This window comes from Corapipo altera, unplaced genomic scaffold, assembly GCF_003945725.1.
Source record: "Corapipo altera isolate COAL_440 unplaced genomic scaffold, ASM394572v1 73, whole genome shotgun sequence".
Classification (NCBI taxonomy): domain Eukaryota; kingdom Metazoa; phylum Chordata; class Aves; order Passeriformes; family Pipridae; genus Corapipo; species Corapipo altera.
The window spans coordinates 1,413,620-1,434,156 of record NW_020884957.1 but is presented as its reverse complement, the minus strand read 5'-3'; the positions used below and the strand labels follow the sequence as shown (position 1 = coordinate 1,434,156).

At 37.6% G+C, this 20,537-nt stretch overlaps 1 protein-coding gene across 2 annotated transcripts in view; it reads right to left on the bottom strand.

The window, feature by feature from the left end:
- Positions 1–20,537, bottom strand: part of BASP1 (brain abundant membrane attached signal protein 1) — a 52,577-nt gene that overhangs the window by 7,384 nt on the left and 24,656 nt on the right. Inside the window, exon 1 of one of the 2 annotated variants that reach the window (XM_027663763.1) lies at positions 14,122–14,129. The exons of the other annotated variant lie outside the window; for it this stretch is intronic. The gene's annotated coding sequence lies outside the window, so the exon portion shown is untranslated. Of the gene's footprint in view, positions 1–14,121; positions 14,130–20,537 lie in introns of those variants that run through there. 2 annotated transcript variants of the gene reach the window in all.

Genomic DNA, 20,537 nt, shown 5'->3' with positions numbered 1-20,537 from the left:
TTCCTTGTGCTTCAGAGCAGTGATGGGAACCAGCTCTGCTACAGTCAGGCAGGTTGTGGTGCTGGTGCGAGGGAGGCAGCAGGAAACACACACTCGACCATCTCTCCCCTCTGAAGAGGTGGCTGGGCCAGCACAAAGCTGTGCCACGACAGGCCGAGCACCTCATGCAAAGCCACCCCTGTCAGGCTGTGAGCAGCACATCGCTTGCACATGGCAGCTGCATGGACCCCATTGTAATAAGATGCTAGTACACGAGATGCACACAACAAAACATGCCCTGGTTGTTTCTTAATGATATGCAATTTGCTGTGGTTGGTTGTTGCTGTGAGACACATAACAGCAAACTGAGAATATATCAGCTTGGCACTTGTGCTGTTTTCTTCACAGACCACAGATAATTTTTAATTCTTTCCTCCTCATGTTCACAATCCTGTAACTACTGTGCCTCCCTTTCTTCCTCCGAAGCCATGTGAATCTCAAGTTTTAGTGAAGGGGAATAGAGGAAAAGAAAAGTGAATGCTTAAAACACAAAAATTGTGCTCACTTGATTTCTTAACCTTGATCTTTAAAAGGCAACAACTCCAATTTTGGGACTGACCTAATTTCTTTTAAAATGCAGCCGATAAGGGAGTTTTAGGAAGTAATATTGTCAAGTCTAAGTTTAATTCTCAGCCAAATTTCAGAGAAGTAGAAGTAGAAGTAGAATATATGTAATGCAAATTTCTTTTTAAAATAACGGGAACTCCAATTTTCATATTATTTTAAAATTCTTGGGGGCACATACATCACACAAAAATGGGAAGGATGACTGGCTTTTTTTAATATGAGCCACTTGTTTTTAATATATATAAATTATTATCACTGACATTAGACTCCAATTTTGAGTTATAATAATTTAAGCACACTGTAGACTGACATAAAATTGTCTCTGGCTATTTGAGACCTTGTACATGAATAACCGCTTCATTTGAGAAGCATAGCTACTAGTAATATAGCAAGTTATAAGAAAAGTTAAGCATTAAAATTTAGAAAGTTGACATGAGAATTTTTTTGAGAGCAAATTAAAAACTTGTACCTGAGATATTACTAAGATTTAAGTTAAATACTTGAACTCAGATGGATTTATCAATTTCATCAGTTAGGAACCAAATTTTCCAAGAATAGAAGAGGAATAATGATCAGCAGTTTAATTAGAGATAAAGGTTTTGCCAAAATTATCAATTCATAAAGCCTCAAACTGAAACCACAAGTACTTCACACATGTAATTTGTCTTTGCACCCTGTGTGGAAAAGAGGTAGCTAGCTAAGCAGAATTCCCAAATAAAAGTAAAATTTGTTCCTTATTTGATGAAAGAGTGGTGAAGATTTTATGGATTACATTAAAAGCAACTATTGGAGACTCTGGACTTGCATCCTCCTGACTTGGAGGGCTCTACAGCTGAAGAATCTGGACACACAATTGTGACTGAAGATCCACTTCTCAGCCTGACTCTAGTCAGACACCAGCACTGCCTTAGCTGTAGGAGGATCTGCATAAACAAATACATCACAATATTGCCTTGTGCAGTCTGTGTGTGTGTGTCACTCTATATTAAAGCCACTTTGGTGAATTATTGACCTGGGTATGTCAGTAACTCTATAAGAGCACATTCCCAATATAATACACCTCATTTCTACAATACACAAGTAGCTTCTCCAGCTACAAAGCCATCTTGCAGAAAATATAAGCTGAGCATAGGCCATTCTTGCCTTCCTAAGTCAACAACCATCATGGAAGAAATGCTCTACAGTGTGCACTACTCCAGGCAAGGTAGTGCTTTGTAGGCAGAGATAACATCTTTTATTAGACCACCTAATAGAGATAACAGAACATCTATTGTCCTTAAATTATTGTCTACAGCAGATACATTTTTGTGTTAGCTTTCTTTGATACTTTCCTGTTGCTGGTTTCAAATCAGAATTACACTGTTCTGCCACAAGTGGTTTTTTTTCACTGATCCAACACAGCATTACGTTGCCCAGCAGCGCAGATACAACTGCCAGTGCACTCAGTTTCATCCCTAGCAGCAAATCCAAGGCTGTTTTATGTTGTTAATAACAAAAACACAAGTCATATTAAAAACTGAGCAAAAGAGAAGAAGCATAAAATATTTTTACAGTGCAGTGTATATATTTATTGTTTAGCATTGCATCCAGTTAATCTGATGCTTTGATTACTTAAATTAAAAACGCTGCCATCCATTTCTATTTATTTGCTTCATTTGCTCCTTTCAAGCTACAAGTCTTCCTACAGACTCCAGACCCAGCTCACACTCAAAGCATTTCTCCTATATTCAGACTAACTGCATATGTTCTTTTTTGTTGAATAATAAAAGTAGCTTGCAGACATGCTTGTGCAGGTACACACATGCAGCCAAAAGTCAGCCTGCCCCAGAGTGAGATCTTAATCACACTATTGTTAGGCACAGGGTTGGAAGGGGAAAGTCTGCTGTAAACACCTGCTTTGCAGAGATTGAGATTAACCTTACAAGAGCACCTCTTGTAGAAACAGTTTGCAGGCTTCAATAACCTGAAAGACCAAGACAAAGCATAAAAGCATATGCCTCCTCCTTCTAAGTTGCCACATCAGTAGGGTTTGTGCATGACTCCCCAACAACCAGTTTAATAAATGTTTTACACTAGCCAAAGTTTTCTAACCTGTATCCTGGAATTAAGTTCCTAAATAGGAAGTTATGCAAATTTCAGAGGTGGTTCTTACCCTCATCTTTCAAACAGTTCAGGTCTCAGGAACCTGCACCACCAAGGAAAGGTGAGATTCCACACATATTATTCCAATTATGGCCAGCCACTTTTTGCCTCCACCAAATACTTAAGACACCGCCACCATGTCTAATCACAAAAACATGCAAGGTGATAAAAGGCTAGAGAGTGGGATGATTGCCTTTTAATTCGTATGTTGCTTGAATGCTATCCCTCCAGTGCAATCCCTATCGAGGACCTCAACACCACAAATATGCTCGCCTTGTAGATCCGTGAATGGTTCTGGGTGCCTCCAAAAGATACATTAAAAATCTAACAGTCAGATGCTGGTAAGTAATGAACACATTATTCTCCTACACACTACAGTCCTAGTGAAGAGCAGTAGTGGGAAGACCTCATTCCTGGAGGGCCTGCACATTGGAAAAGGGAAACAAGTTTAACACCTTAACACAAGTTTATATTTCTCTAGCCTCTTCCTGAACAAAGGAAACTCATGTTTTCTATACTAAAAAAAGAAATTATCATACAATCCTCATTTACGTATTTTCTTCAACAGCAAAAGTTCTCAATTACTGCTTTTTTAAATAGTAAGCTTACCTGCCATTTCCTTAAAATAGGCATGGAGAGCCACATTCACATTTTGGATAAGGCCTTAGGGTATTTAACTAAGGAACTGTCACTAGAGACAGTTATTTATGGGAATCTACATTTACATTTTATCTGTTTAACATTCCATACTCAAAGAACCTCTATTATTTTAATTTAACTGGTGAAACTAGTTTCAATCAAAGTTGAAAGAGTCCTTAGAATACAAGTTACAGTATGTTATAAGAAAAGGATACATTAACTTTGAAATCTAGGAACTACCAGTTTTACTTTGAAAATGGGTTCTCCAAATGATTGCAAATTATTCCACATTTTTCTTTTCCATCTCATGGTGCTACTCACTGGAAAAAGCATTGGCTGTAAGAAAACATTCTTATACCCCAGCTGTAAGAAAACATACTATGGCTAGAAACAAGACTTTTAACAGACAGCTCAGACCTATGATAGATCATGGTAATCCTTAGATTATGTAATTTCCTTCTTCTGTTTGCATGACACCCTCACCACAAGCAACAAAACCCCATTTACAATTATGAACCAAATCCAATTCTCAATTTTGTTTTTCTTTTTAAAGTTCAAGGCACATGGACTGCAAGAACCACTTCTAACTTCAGCACATGACTCCACAATTTCACCACAGAAAGAAGGAAAACAGAAGCAAGATCAGACACCAACCACTTAATGCAGAACTTGCTACTGGGGTGCATATCATGGTGTTCATGGGAACATTGCAAGCTGTTCCTTCCAAAATACACAGTATTTAGTTTACCCGGCAAAACAAAAGATTAGCAATTTAAATGAAGTATTTATTGTTGTCTCCCTTATTCCATTACCTAACTATTAAGTATTTTAAGATTTAGAATCTAGTTAACACATTGTCTATCGGCTTTTATCTGTTTCAGCTCTATATTAAGCTGCAGGAATAGCTTTTCCCTGTTTTTCCTCAAAAAGAAATGATTACACATCCACTTGATGCTCCAGGGTGTACCACAGTTTCAGGTTTAGACATTAGAAGAGGTTGGCTGATTTTAAAATAACACCAACAGTTCTTTTCCTGCAAAGAACATGAAGCTACTTCAGTCACTGGTGATATGCCCACCCTCCTGATAACCTCAGCACTGAACACAGCAACAGCATTCCTCAGAAATTAAGGTATATGCAAGACTCACAGGATAAAACCAATTTCATCCTCCAGTTAATACACAACTGCTAATGACAGTTAAACTAGTAATTGAAACATTATTCCAAAAATACCTGTGAGTCTAAATGTGGCATTTGAAAGCTGAGTATGCTTATGTCCTTAGGATAGTATTACACATCATGCCGCTGGTGGAATTTAACCTCCTGCAAACAACCAACACAAAGCTTACTTACCGCTTCAGCAGCACTTACAGGTATTTTACACCAACTTCCCGAAGAGCTGCTGCATTTCTTCTTGGAATAACAACTTCTGACTTCCAGTCCTGTGTACAAAGTCTCATTTTAAGCAAAAAAATTCTGTAATGAAGTCAACGTATTCAAGTCAAGTCATGTCTTGCATAACATCAAAACCACCTGTAATTAAACCTGCAAGACTTTGGGCTGAATTACAAGTATTTTTCATGTTGTTAAGGAAAAACTCCTCCTCTTGACCACAGTATCAGTGTCAGCAGCTTATCTGCTCCTAGCTTCTCACAGCTCTGTTGTAATAACATCTTGTAGTAAAGACGTGCTCAAAGGAAATCAAAGAAATGGAAGATTGAATGTTCAACATCTTACAAAACTTTTTATGTTCATGTTCCTAGACACACGTTTGTGCCACATACATTTCCTACCAGGCTGCAGCTTGGTCTATTATATTAAGTTTTTCACTTCTGTCACTCTCACTTCTTGGTTCTCACAATAGCACAATATGTGGGGTTTTTTTAAAATCAGCATACATTAACACAAAAGAAAATCTCATATTTCAGACTTTCTTTTTTGATCTTATATAGAATGCAAGTTTATACTGCATTTTGACTCTTTTCCTTTCCCGCCTCTTTTTTTAAACAAAGCATTACATTCAAACTAGCTTACCAATTTCACTTTACTGACTGGGGGAGATTTCCCAAAACAACATGGAACCAGAGCTCAACAATCACTGACAAGAAAAGAGCATTAAACAGCTAATTTTTATTTGTGTCTTCTCTCTCTCCATCTTTTCCACCAGCCCTCATTTAGATTCCTGTAATGGCTGTTCAAACTACCAAGACATCTTAGGCAGTCTTTTATTAGGACTGGCAACATCCTTCAAAACTAGAGAAATGAGATCTGTATTCCCTGATCCAGATGAAGAACTATAGGTATGCACCAACGAACACTGTCTTTTACATTCCTTCGGCGTCACATTATGAAAATAAGCTAACGTATTCTGAGTGTGCCACAGAGGGTTAGAGGAAAGAGGCAGAGTTTGCTTTTTGGTTTCAGTGGTGCAAGATGACAGAGGGAACTGCAGAATAAAACCAATCTCTGTTAGAGAGTTTCACCTCGTGTCCCAAGAGGATAATGATTTACTTAAAAAAAATCCACTTTGAAAATGTAAAGTGTTTCTAATCATCCCAAAGTAAGAGCTATGCCTGGCAATAAGCTGTCACTTATTAAGCTGTTAGATATAAGACCTTGGATTCAAGACTCCTAGGCCTAGATTGATTGCCTAAATTTCTTTCTGACAACTTCAATGACTGTACTTTCTCTTTCCTTTTACTTGTTTTGGTTCGGGTTATATTGGGATGTCTGATCAGCTCTGCTAGAGGGAAGGTTACGTAAGTCTGGAGGCTAACAAGTCCATTTGGCAAGATATGAAGTGAGCAGCTAGTGCAATCCATGAATTGCACTAAGCGATTTATGTTCAGATCAGGAAAGGCAGAAATCCAATTTAATAATTACTCAGCCAGAAGCATTCCAAGATAGCAGCTACCCAAAAAGGAGACGAACAAACACTGTAGCAGGAATGAAAACTAGAAATTGGGAAAGATGATCAGGTGCATATCTCCTTTCAATAAATAGCTTGGTTTACTTTTCCATTTAAGTATCTGCAGGAAATCTGTCCGTAAGAATTATCAAATTTAAACTCAATAAATGAAAGCAAAAAAAGATCAACTTTGCATGGATAGCTGTGGATTTGGATATAGTCCCTTTTCCACCCACTCATCTGAGCACCAACTTGCATTTTATGTCAACAAATTTAATTAATACCTAATATGGTCACAATTCAATTTCTGCAGTCGAGAATCCATATCAATTGCCTTCAATTATACACCTCTTGATGTAGACAGGCTGCATGTCTGCCAATTTGAAATTCTGGTCAACTCATACCATATAACAGAAAAGGAATCACTTTCCAGTGCCCACATGCTGTACAGAAAGATATTTATAGAGAACTCTTACAGTCACTCCATCAGGTTAAGAAGCTTTCAGCCCATGGCTCTTTGAAAAATTATTTATTCTAACCAAAGAAAGCAGGCAGACTTCAATATAAAGTATAACTGAGCTACTTCAGGACTTAAATGAGAGAAGTCTATCAAAGCAATAGAGAGTTGAGAAATATGGAAAATTGGTTTTCATTTTTCAAGACAGAGACATAAATAAAAAGTACCACTAGAAAGTTCTATCAGCTCTGTCAGCACTAATACATTTCAGTAGTAGCCCATGTTTCAAAGCAGCACTGGTGTGCCATTTTGCTGTTCCCCTTATTAGCACATATGTGGAACCCATCCATGCCCCAGGAAGCCCATGTTTTAGGAGTAAGAGGATATAAATTCATTTTAATGCCATTAAGAGAACACAGATGCCAAGACTCCCAACACTAACTGGCTTTTCCAAAGGGTTTTTTTTTGTAATCAGTTCTCCTGGTTGGTGAGGTAGCAATGGTCAGACTGGGCAACACTTCAGATTGGCTTTTTTCCCTTACTGCTCTAGCAGGTGAGTTGGTGGGGCAGAGCCCCTGCGTTCCCCTGCGAGACCTCAAGAAATGGGAACTGAGCGAGTCCCTCTGCCCCACTGCCTCAGCTCTGGCTCCCAGGTTTGGCAATTCATTTGCTTGGGCAGTGGGGAGAGGGAGCTGCACCTCATAAACTGCAAGATGTTGGCTGTCACAAGCCAAGAGACATTTAGCTCTGCAGAAATCATGTTCACAGTTCTGTTCACTGCAGTTTTCTGGGTAATCCGCCACATATGCACAAGCTGAGCACTAAATTCACATGTCCTGAACAAGGGGGCTGGGTCTAAATAAGAATCAAGTGCATAGAAGTCTCATATCCATATTTGGAAATATTCAAAGGTCTAATGCTATCTCAGAAAATGCTAAGTGAACCAGATCAAGAAATATGTCACAAGAAACACCTAACTATTTTAAGAATATTTGCAACCCCAAATATTCATTTAAGTCTCTTACCTACCACAATCTCTTACTCTCTCTTTTTTTTCTTTTTTTAATCACAGGTAACTGGTAATCAATACCACAGTTAAGCTTATTCTATGATTTACATATAAACCAAAATAAAATAATTTTTATTCCACAAATGCACAATTTCCCTGTCCACTTTCAGCTCAGCAATTCTTCATTATAAATGGGCAAGTCCTCTAATTAAGTATTTATTAGCCTTTAAAAAGTAGTGATTAAAAAAACTTCTTTTCAAATTCTTTTCTCTTTGAATATATGAGGCTAAAAGGAGAGGTCCTTTTTTCACACTGTTCACCAGTGACTGCAAACTTCTCTCATGTCACACACTTCTCTGGACAGAATCTGACATGAGCTACTTCATTCAAACACAGAAATCAAATACAGAAGGAATTATACTCCTTATTCAGGATAACTTAAATAATGCAAAGCTACCACCATATCATTACATTTTGCCATTGCTGCCATTCACACTTTGCCTCATGTGTGCAGCCTGTCCCAGCTCTGCATTTTTCTCTAAGTCTAAAGAACCAACCACATATCCTTAAAATCACAACATGCTCGTTTGGAGCAGGAGTCATCTTCCTAAGGTGAAATAGCCATCCTAGAGCAGTGAGACGATATCCTTTGGTTTAAGCTCTTAGGAGCTGTCATAGTACAAAACTGTACTATGGTAAAAATGACAGATGAGGTCTTCCCTTTCAATGCCCAGATACAGACACATATGGCTACACTAAAATTATAACACATTACAAAACCATGAGACTATCTCTCTCCCTCTTTTTGGGGTCCACAGCAGCATGGGGTCAGAGGGGGCAAGAGCCCAAAACCTACTGAGGCCATCTCATTTGCAGCCCAACTCCCATCCTCATAAAAGCACTGCCTGATGTCAACAGGTGCTATAAAGGCTTGGAAATATTTCTCCTTGCTTTAAAAAACAAGTTTGTTTTGTATGATTCCTTCACCCCAAATCTCTGTTAAAGAAGGTTGGGGGTTTTTTTACCTATTGGCCCTGTACTGAATTGCTGTCTCTGAAGCTTACCACTGTATAGCACATATTAGAAGAGCATAATGCACAATTCACTCATGGTGATTTTACAGTACTGTCCTAATACTGTAATAGGCAGTTGTAAAGCACCTCTGAACATTTTCAGGTATTGCTGAAAACTCCTTCTAGAATCAAGCTCCTTCATACTTAGGTCTCTAAGCTGAGAACATCTGTACATGGACATTTTGATTTATAGTTCCAAATATGCACATTTCACTCAGTTTCAGTTCACTTGCTGAGAAGGATATTTTCTCAAGCTAAGAAAGCTCAGGTGTATCCAGCTGGATGAAGACAAAGCTACTGCTTAGCAGCCATCTTAGTGCTTTATTAAAGACAGATGTAAGAAAACAAAGTAATTTTGCTTAAACAAAACATTTGGAATGCTTGAAAAACAATGATAAACCTGCTTTTATTAGGTTTTTAGGTGTTGGACTGATGTATTATGGTCACTGCTATATTTATTCTACGTTTATGAATTGGATGCATGTCTCTGCTAAAAGGACATCCCTTTTAGGATTGATTATTCAAATTTGAGCAGATTGAAGAGGAAGCTCTAAACTGGTTCACTAACTTTCCAAGACCTTTTTAAAGATTCCACAAGTTTGAAAATTCTGAGTTATATTTGCCGCACACTGCAGAAGCTGCCTTTCCTACCTACAGATCTGAGTTGCAGTGATTGTATTATTAGTCACAGAAAGTAATGAAAATTAGAAATGTCTTCCTTTAAATGCAACTGAGTATCAAGAAGACACAGTAACACAGCACTGTTGCAAATGACGCTGAACAGAGTAGGATACAAAAGAATCATCTGCAAGGAATGGCAGGAATTAGGGATTTGAAGGGTGACAAATTTAGGTAGATTTCCCTCAGTAGCAGTATTTTCTCACCATCTACTCAAACTAGTATCTACTCTGGAATTTCAGAAGCCTTGGTAAGTAAATTAAGATCAGCAGTACAAATTTGGCCAGGTCAACATCAGGGGAATGAAGAACAGCCACAGAGCTCTCAGTTCTTAGTACCGGCAACAAGGGTCAAACAGCTACAAAGGACTGCACAGTGGGCTCAGAGTCACGGACTGAACTTGTGAACAGCTAACTTTGTACACTTTGATTTAATTGTCTTTTTTCATTACGAGTAGATGATGTGGCACTGAGGACATGGCTTAGTGCTGTTGAGCAGGTCCAAAACCTATTTTGCAATCACTGCTAAGAAAATAAATTTATCTTAAAAGCAAAAAAAGGGTTTTGGATGAATTTAAAAAATAAACGTAGTTTCCATGTAAAAAGTTCAAAAGTTACAGAGGAGGAAAAAAAAAGATTAAGAGGCTTTTTTTTCTTTTAAACTAAAAGAAAACTACTTTCATTATCATATTTGTCAGACACCAGTCAGAAAAAGCTTTATGTGTGCCAAGAAAAATCTTAGATTCTATCCAAAGAAAGAAGGGAGGTTAAAGTAAATAAGTATATGGCATCATAACCATATGACACTCAGTTTCAAATTAACTCAGTTTCTGTGAACTCTTGCAAGATGCCAGCTCGTAATTTTATCATAAACTCAGAGTACTTGGATTTTTTTTAAAACAGCAGCTCTAGTACTTATTAAAAAATAATCTAGTTTTCATTTCTAATCCTCAATTTAGCAAGAAAAGTCCTGAAAGAGTTCCAAACCGAGAAAGCATTTTTAATCTCATGTTTTCTTACTACATCATTCATTTTAAATGCTTATGGCTGAGAATACTGCATACTTGCAAGGAGACAAAGGTATCTGAAACATTCATTTAGTGTCAATTTATTGTTAATTTATTTCAGTCATTCATACCTGCTAGCCTGGTATTCAGATAAGTTCAAGAAACCCAAGAGTCTTTTTATTTTAAAATTTGTGTGATTGTCCTTAGTATGCTTTGTTCTGACAAGTTAATCTTAGATATTTGGGAGTCAAGATATCTAGCACCATTTGAAATAAACATGATAATAAACAACAAGGCCACAGGGAAGACAGAAGAATTCTGGATGGAAAGAAGAGAACTGAGCCTCTGGTAACTAGCACGTCAAGCGTGCAGAGACGAGAGTCTGTCAGAGTCAGTACAGGTACAGAAAGGAGGCATCCCCAACATTGTTTCCATTTTAAACCTACACATAAAAAATTTTCCTAAAAAAATTAAATCAACTTTAAAATTAAAAAGTTAAGAACAATTTTGTCATCTACAGGCTAGCTACAGTGCATCACGGCAAGATGATCTATGACATTTGCTCTCCAGCTACTGAGCTTCTGGAGTGTTCTGACATAAATTCCTTTGCTTATTTGCACATAACTGATATTTTTATTTTTGGTGGTTTTGAGTGGTTTTCCAGCTGGAGCACTATAACAATCATTGGATTTTATTTATGTTATTTATAGCATCCAATTAATCCAAAAATGAAAACATGGGAATTTTAAATTGGCTGCCTATTAGGCCATTTCAACTATTTTGCCTGAATACTTTTGACTATCTTTTTTTTTCATATGTCATTCTTATTTTTAGCAACTGGCAAATAACTATTTGTTATCAGACAATATTAAAAGAAGAGTAGTTCTAAAACTTGTTCAGAGTAATGTGGTAATTCAGATACAAATCAGTGTGCAATTTCAGTATTACTAAAGAGATGAGGGTTTCCTCACTTCTTTTTAAGTTTCAGATTATTTTTTTGTGAGTTACATTTTCAAAAAGCAGTTGAGTGCTCTTGAGAGCTTTTCCCTATGATCTTTCCCTCAAAGATAGATAGATAACAGTGCAAAGCAAGAACTCAGTCTTTACAAAATGCCATCGTCATTAAGAATAACTTTGCAGTTTGACTTAAAGAACTACAAAGTGATGCTTAGAAATGCTAAACGAAAGTTCATCTGCAATGACTGTCTATAACTGAGTACTCAAATGAGTATTAAAACCCCAAGTTTTATATTTAGGAGAGTGGAATTTAGCTGCGATCTTCGATCACATCTCCAGCATTTGCCAGTACAATTCTCTTCCAGTAAAAAAAAAAACCAGAAAAGACAGAAAAACTCCAGCACCGTTTGCTAGTCCTATGAATGAAGTTAGAACCTGGAGCACAGAATACTGAACCAGAGGCCCTGAAGCCAATTGGCTTTGTTGAACCTCACAATTCAATATTATTTTTTCAAAAATCAAGCTTTTCATATACATCCTACCTATATGACATCTACAGTTACTCAAATATGATTCTCGGTTGCCAGAAATATGCTCATACTAGCAAGCAGCAGCTGGAAAACATTAACATCAATGGTTAACCTGGATGGATATCAATATCTGCAAGCTAATAGCCAGAGAAAAGAAATATTACAGTTGTACATGGCCACCTGCCTATACAGATTGAAAGCAATTAACTCTCTTCTCAACTGAGCGTCAACCTCCTTAGACTGCTGTAATTACTTTCAAACAGTGAATAACTGACAGTTATTGAAAGCATACTCTTTACATTTCTTAGGTACAACACCATTTCTCCACACTAAATTGCTGAGATTTGCATCCTCCCATTGACTAGCACCTCAGCACAATGCTCAGGAGCAGAAAGTACCACTGGGCCTATGAAGACTTGGTGCATGGGATTAAGCATGTGGAACAGAAGTCTTAATGCTCAGCTGCAAAAACATTCAACAATTAATTAAATATTTAACTACCGCAGGATGAAATTAGAAGCCAGAGTTTCCATTAACCCTCTGTAACTCTACCTTGGACTGATGTCTAAGAAAATATACAGCCCTGTCTTCCCTCATGTGACATGATCAAGCAATTGATAGCTCTGTTAATAAATAGATAGGAGAAGAGAGCAACAGGAGAGCAACTTTGTGCATGTACACATTTTTGTGTTCAAAAAGAAAGACATTAGAACATGATTACGATTACTTTTTCCAGAAAACAAAGCCTGGAATTTGTAATGAGGTAATAAGATCTGAGAAAATAGTGTTCTTTCCCCTTCCCTGAATACTGGAAAGATACAGAAAAAAAAAAGAAAAAAGAGTAAATATCACCACTCTACATTCCCATTCAGATGTGGGCACATCATTAAGCCTATCAATCTGCACTCATTTTGAATAAATGGTTATCCACAGACAATGGGAATACATCACAGAGCTGTTTATTTTCCCTTTAACACCCCACCTGGAAAGATCAGAAATCTTACGGCTCTGCTCGGGTTCCATGCTCCACTAGCCGAACTTACTAAGCTTTGAGAGACCATCAGAGCTCAAGGGCGCTTTGCAGATTTATTGGCACTGCGAGCTTAACAACCAATCGCAGCCTGAAACAGTGATATCTACATGAAGACATTTCCATAGAATTATTGTATGAACACCTCCAAGCTGTACTTTTATTCTTGGAACATGATATTGCTGGGAGTTTTCTATAGCACTAAGACACATTTCTAGCATAAATTTGGTACAATATGTTCATGAAAGTTATTATTCCTGTCCACATCAATCCTCCTAAGACGTGAAGTTTCAACTGTAGTTTAAACGTAAAAAGAAAAAAAAATGTATGCAATCCTACCACTTTTTTTTCCCCTGAGAATCTACAGGACTTTGTATCTCAGCTGGAAATAGGTATTCGGTATCATGGGGTCACAGTGCATAGTAGAGCTAGAAGCTCTACTTGCTAACGCATTCCATGGAAACGGGACATAAAAATTGTTGAATAGTTCTTTCCCAGCTATGCTTTAATTATTTTCTACAGTAGTGTTTTAGATATCAAACTTATTAAGGCATTGGAGCATTGGGGTACTAGTCTGGACATTGTATAGTTGCCAAGAAAATCTCTTATGTAGAATCTACAAGTTGAAGGTACAGAGGAAAGTTAAACCATAGATTTAGATGAAAACTACTAGCCAGAACATAAGGTACTAGAGCGTGAGTTATTATTGTAATTCAGAAAATTAAATTACTCACTGCCAGTGTCCATACTGAGGGTGGTCTAACAGGAAGTGTTTAACAAACAATACCAGGATAAGGTTACTAAATTAGTTCTTATGCTATTCTGATTATTCAAATGTTGTCTAAGTACTTAACAAATGGTTGACATCTTTGCAACCTCCAGGATTAGCAGTCATTCTAGAATGCCACTGATTATTTCTGAGGTCATTCTGTGTAAATGTTAAAGAGTGAAACAGCTTTTATGTCCAACAGAGTTTGCAAGAGAAGGGGAAAGGACAAAAGGGCAACCCTTTCCCTTCAGAACATTTCTGAAGAAGGGATGTCTCTTATCTGCTTACTGGAAAATGGTAGGTCACCTCCCTCCTACTGTCTTTCCTCTGTTTTTTACCATGTTCCTCACTGCAGGAATATCCAGTAAATTCTCCTAGCATGCATGGTAGTGTGAACCATCACACCGAGAAGGCAAGATGTCTTCTGTTCTAACCAAGAAACGAAACCAATTTCTACAAAGGGTCAGTATGGTTCATATTGTTCTCTGTTATCCTGACAGAGTACCTCAGCTTCAAGCTGTCCTATGCATGTTCAGCATAGGATGTGCCCCATTTTCCTTTTTATGGCACCAGTTAGCATCATCTTCCTGCTTATTCTGCACTGGCATGTAGCAAAAGACCCCATGAAAGAAGCTGGAGTTACCAGAAGAAAACACACATTTTCACACTGTAAGGAAGGGGAGGAGAGGGACAAAAAAGAGAATAGAAAGTTGGACAAAAGTATATATAATATATATATACTTATAAAAAAGGTGTATATATATATATTTATATATATAAAATATTTGTATTTATACCTTCACAGGTACAAAAAGAGCAAGAATATGCTACCACAAGACCAGCTTTCACCTCTTTTTCCGTGGAGTCTTTGCAAACAAAGTACTCTCCATCCACAGCTGGAAGTTAGATATTGGCCCATCACACTAGCTGTTGAACACAGGAATAAGATGATGCCGTGTATTAGATAAGAAAAGTACAGCATTAGCAAAACACCAAAGCAAAACAGCAAAACATCAAACAACAAAAGCTCTCTCAGACCAGTAGTAGCAACTCCAGCAACAGAGCTCAGCATCTGTTTGGACACAAGCCTGGCTTGCCCAAGTGCCTGGTCTCATTGCAGTAGTGGTACAGTCTGAATGCACAAGGCTAGGCTCAGCAAGACATCAAATGAAATTTAACAGCAAAGTGTACAGAGAAAAGTGGTATTCTTAACTCCTTGGTAAACAGCTATTCAGTGCAGTTGGGTTGAGATGCATAACTGACCTAAGAATCTGAGAAATTTACATGTGCCACAACATTCAGCAGAAAAGTGGCATAAAATTGTTAAACTGGATTGAAAAAATCCTCACTTTCATCTGAGCAGAGAGAAAATAGTTTGGTTACTTAGCAACATAATTTTTTAATTATTTATTTTAACAGATATCTGAAATTAGAGGCAATGATCTACATCTCTAAAACTACTTTTATAACTGTTTATATTGCTATAGCTGCATAAACTTCAGTTATACACTAGAAGTGATTCTTGGGCATGTTTTCTGTGGGATAATAAACCGGAATAATAATGAACAACAGTCTTCTGTTCTTCCCCATCACCTTATGCTGTATGGCACGCTTCGGTTCATGCAATACCTTTCATAAATAACCCTCCCCTTTACTTACAGTGCCCCTTCACTTTCATGAAACACAGCTGTCAAGGACTTCAGTAACACAGAAATTGACAAATTCTTTCAGTCTCAGGCATTTTTCTGTCTATTATTCTGCTTTCAAAGAAAAAGAGGTATTATGTGAAAAAAAAAGGCTGCCTTAAGAATACAGCTGCCACTATCTATTGACACAGGACACTTTAAAATGAGAATGTAGTAAGAGACAGAGTTCAAGATTCATGCACTCAGTCCAGCTGGAGAACATACAAACATCTTACAACTGTCTCATTAAATGAGTTCAGGGAAAGGGCATTGCTAAAAATGAAGAACAAATGTCTTGATTTACAGATCTACACAGCATTTGCTGCAGTACATTAAACAGTAAGTAACAAAAGTAATTTTTAATGCAGCTTCTTTGACTGAGAAGCACATAATGACACCACATCAGTGCTGCTGAGGAAGAACCCCGAAAGAACACATACAGCATAAGTCACTTGTGCTACCTTTTACTGAAAACCCATACCAGTAGAAGGTAATGACAGCAGAAGGGTGATGTACAAAATATTGCTACATTTACTTAAATCAGTTTCTTCAATCTTTGCCTTTCCTTTCCGACCACTGCCTGTCCAGAAACCAGGAGATACTGTCAACGACTACTGAATTGCCCAATGCACTGTATGTCACCAAGTTTAAGGGACTCAAATTCATGCCTGTAAGCAATGGGGTAGAAGATCAGAGATTGCACATTTGTATTTGCACACTGGGGATGCGCTGATACAAATCAGAATACTGATTTTACCAGTTTAGCAGTGATAACCCACTGGTCCATATCAATTGTACTGGTTGTTGAATAAAAATAATTTGTTGTGGGTTTTTTCTGAAGCATGCACATACCTCTGTGAAAGAGCTCTGTATCAGGGCAACTGCTTCTGAATTATCACTTTACACTTCCCAAAGATGCCTAAGCAAATTCCTGCACATGTTTTATTCCTCTGTTACTGCAAAAGGCCATATAGCACTGAGCAAACAGCCCAGATCCCACTTGGATGGATGTGAATCAGTGTCAAATGCATCTGCCGTGGTGAAACCAGGTCAATATGTGTGCAGTTGATTCAAAAGTGAGCTGCTTTGATTTCGGATTTTGGGAGAGGGGCAGAAGCTCATTCCTCTTAGGCGCAGCATTAGTTAACTTTCTGCAGCTAAGCAGACAATCAAAAAAAGACTCACAGGATTATAAGGATCATGTATCCATGGAGATTTTAATAAGAAATCTTACTTGCACTAGAATAGATAGAAGCAAGAAACAGAATCAGGTTTCACGGGTGATTTATTTTAGTTCATCTCCTAGGAAGTAGAATGTTACTGATTTGATTTGAAGCCAAAAATTGTAAGCCTGGATCAAGTTCTTGAGGTTCAAACTCAACTATATTCTGCTCTCAGAAGCCGGGACATTGTGGCTGTCTTTATCTTGAATACAATAGTTCTCTTTGGTAAATTGCTTATAATGTACATAGCCAAGTTTTGACAGAGTCATGCTGTGAACATTAATTTCATCAAGGTAAGCATCTTACTTCAACTGCCCTGTTTCTTTTCTTGTAGCTTTCTGAAAGAGCAATATTTATGGTACTTCTCTTCCTTTCCAAGGCCACCAACATTTAATAGTGCTCAGGTAAAGTAGTCTAATACACATATATCCAATTTTGTTAATCCTTCAGCCAAGAAAGAGTAGGAATTTTTCAGAATATGTCAGGATGCTGTGTAGAAAAAAAGGACTAAACAGTTACAACTTTCATTTGAATCTATATTTAGATTACATTATTACTCCTTGCAGTTGATGGCTACATTTTTGGAAATACAGTAAGTTCATCGTTATTGTTTATTTTAACAAGCTATTCTATCAAGCATTTTTAAATGCTCACCACCATCAACACCATATTCCCTGAGATCCAGCACAATCAGATCATTTGGACTCGCAACACCCATGGGATTCTGTGACTAAGCTGTCCAGCTGCAGGTGTGTCCTGAGCAGTGAAGCTATTTGTGATGTTATTCTATGCCCACTTGGTTTCCCCTATTGTCTACAGCTATATTTTACTCAGTGTCTTGCTCTGTCAACAAAATAGAATATAGAGTAAAGAGACCTCTTTGCCTTGAGACTGACTCTGTAGGAGAGAGCTGCCACAGTCAGAGTTGAAGCTTGAACAAGCTTATACCAGAATGGAAATTATGTTAAGACATCTGAGAAAAGGAGTCCAGACAAATGGCAAACCAGCAGTGAAATGTTTGCATTCCTTTTGCAAGGTCCAATAGCTCTGTTCCCATAGCTACTGTATGTTGAGATGGATGATGTAGCTACAGCAACAGAGAGCCAACATCCATGTTCACTGTAAAATTCCTAAGTCATTACTTATTCCTTCTTTTACCTCCCTCCAAATTTCTAAAAGAGGAAAAAATTAGGGTTATCTTGTTCTTTTAATGAATTAAAATTTTTCTAAAAATATTAGAATTAAAAGGTCCACTGCAGACAACTGGAGCTATTATATGCTTCCCTGACACAAACTGCCTCATCCCACAATTCTCCTTTCCATACTGACTGGATTGCTGATTTGTTAATAGAGAGCTGCCACTGCCTTACTCAACAAGTTGTGTTTAGCAGTCTGCAGCTCCTCCAGGTCCCACTATATTGAAGTGCAGCACACAGTCATTTATGAGCCAGTCCTTCCATCGAATAAGCTCAATTGTTTCTTATCTCCCACCACCCACTATGATTTTGGAGAAATACTTCTACTGAGAAAATCTGCACATTTTCATAGCAATTATTTGCCTCCCTTACCAGTGCGAGTTCCCTACATAATTAAGAAGGAAATATTACATCAAGCACTGAAAGTGTTGTTTAAAGCATAGAGTCTTTTAATCTTCAGCATGTTGTTTGCCATGTGATTGCCAACTGGATAATGTTTGGCAAGTCAAGGGCATATATTGTTATATAAATGTATAACTAAACAGAAAAGAGTTTAAAGTTTAACCCAACATAATGATTTCTGCTTTAACACCCTAATTTAAGTCTCATGAAAAACAAGGAGTCTCACTTAGGGGGATTCATACTGGGTTTTTAAGAGGAATAGACTGCACAAGCCTTGATTTCCAAAGGGTCCCACACAGAATTATGCCCTATCATTGCAAAATCCAAATGCGAAAAAAACCAGGTAAAGCCAGCACCCTGAGCCTTACTTAATTTTTCTTTGATGTCCTATTTAAAATTGGGGGTTTTTTCAAAGCTACAAAATCTTAGTCAAGTGGTCAGTCTTTGCTAGAATTCTAGAAGGATTAAGCAACACTTAAGCCCTGATACAGCCTAAATTAATCTGTAACTGCTGATTTTAAAAGCACTGAAGCAGTTTTATGTTAAAAAGTCAACATTAGAATATTCTCAATCAAAAGAAAAAGCATCCTCAGTACTCAGAAATAATCTCACAAGAGTCCAGAAGGCAGCAGATTCTCAGTGTAAATATTTAAACTTTTAATAACAAGATGTTTAAGTAAGCTCATAAATCCATGTGTGGCACAACTATCCAACATCTACACTGACATTGCTAATTTTGGTTTGTGTGGACAGAAGGAAGGTTCAAGTAAATACTGCAGAGAATTTTTTTCCCATACCCTGTATTTTGCCAGGTCAAAATTGCTAATGTTTGCAGAGATATTCATGTAATGTCTGGATAATTTTTTTTCCTGTCTGAAAAGGTACAGTACAGGTAGCATGTATGCAAAGTTATTCCTTCAGCGTTATTAGTCAACATTTTTCTATTAAAAAAAAATGAAAAAATAATACAAACACAGCCTAAGTTTCAGCTTTTTCAGAGGAGAAGATTACCACTCAGGTTCTGAGAAATTACCATTTTGTAGATGAGGCTAGTGTGCTTTCTGCCCCACTTCCCCAGCATTACAACATATCTTTCCCACACGCTAGGGCAAAGCTTCTGAAAGAGGAAAGTTTCACAACACAGCGTGGGCAAAGCCAGTGCACATACCACACACCAGCCTGGGATGACAGAAATTGTGCAGGAAGTGAAACTACTGTAAGTTCACAAGTTTCTAATACACAGCTGTACATAGATACAATCTAGTTGAAAAGTGGAAGAAAAGTAGAGTTAATAGGGTTCATGCAATGCACTGAAAGACAGAAAAACTCACAGTAAAGAATTTACGGATTTTTAAATCATTTGATGGGTTAGTCAACAGGTTGATATTTCATGTGTATTAAGTTTTGTAAAGAGAATTTACAAATAATCTCTTTTTTTTTTCCTAAAAGACTGTATGAGGTTTGGGCAATCTAACAAATTGACAGCCTAGTAGGTCACCAGGTCATCACTAATCGTGGTGTTGTAATACCTTTGAAGTACTGCAGCAAAACTGATTTAAACATCTAAGGCTAGCTATCAAATTGCACTAGCAGAGTCCTCAATATCTACAAATTTGGGATGATTGTAGGCTCTGAACTAATTAACAGCAGAAAAGAAGATAGGCTGCTCCATACAAGCTCTCCACACAAGCAGGCACTCAGGCATGATTGGAATTTCAATCAGAACCAGAAAAGGCTTCCTAAAGGCTTCACAGAAATGTTTTGCCACCACCCTGAAAGTAACAGGTCTGAGGCCAAAAGCAAAAAGAGTAGGAGATCAAAATTTTCTTTCAACATTTGAGATTCCAACCACATTCCAAGGTGGTGTGAAACATGTCTGGTACAAGCCTAAGCAAGAAGAAAAGAGGATTCAGAGGGTACGTCTGTATTCCGTTGCTTCCATACCTAAACACAAACTGGTTCCCACCTCAATTTAATTCTGTAATAATGAATGATCTGGAGGAGTAGGACTGCCTCCTCTTCTAGCTGTGTTCATTCTACAAAACCAACAGCTACAAGTTATAAGAAACTGGCTCTACAGCATCTGGATTTGGCTTACTTTATTGCCTTAAAAAGATTTTGAAAAAAAGAATGCCCATGACAGAAAACAAGACACAGTTCCAGAGAAAGCTAAGCTTCCTTTCTGAACACTGGCCACTGCAAAGAGATAGACAGGAACTCCAAATGA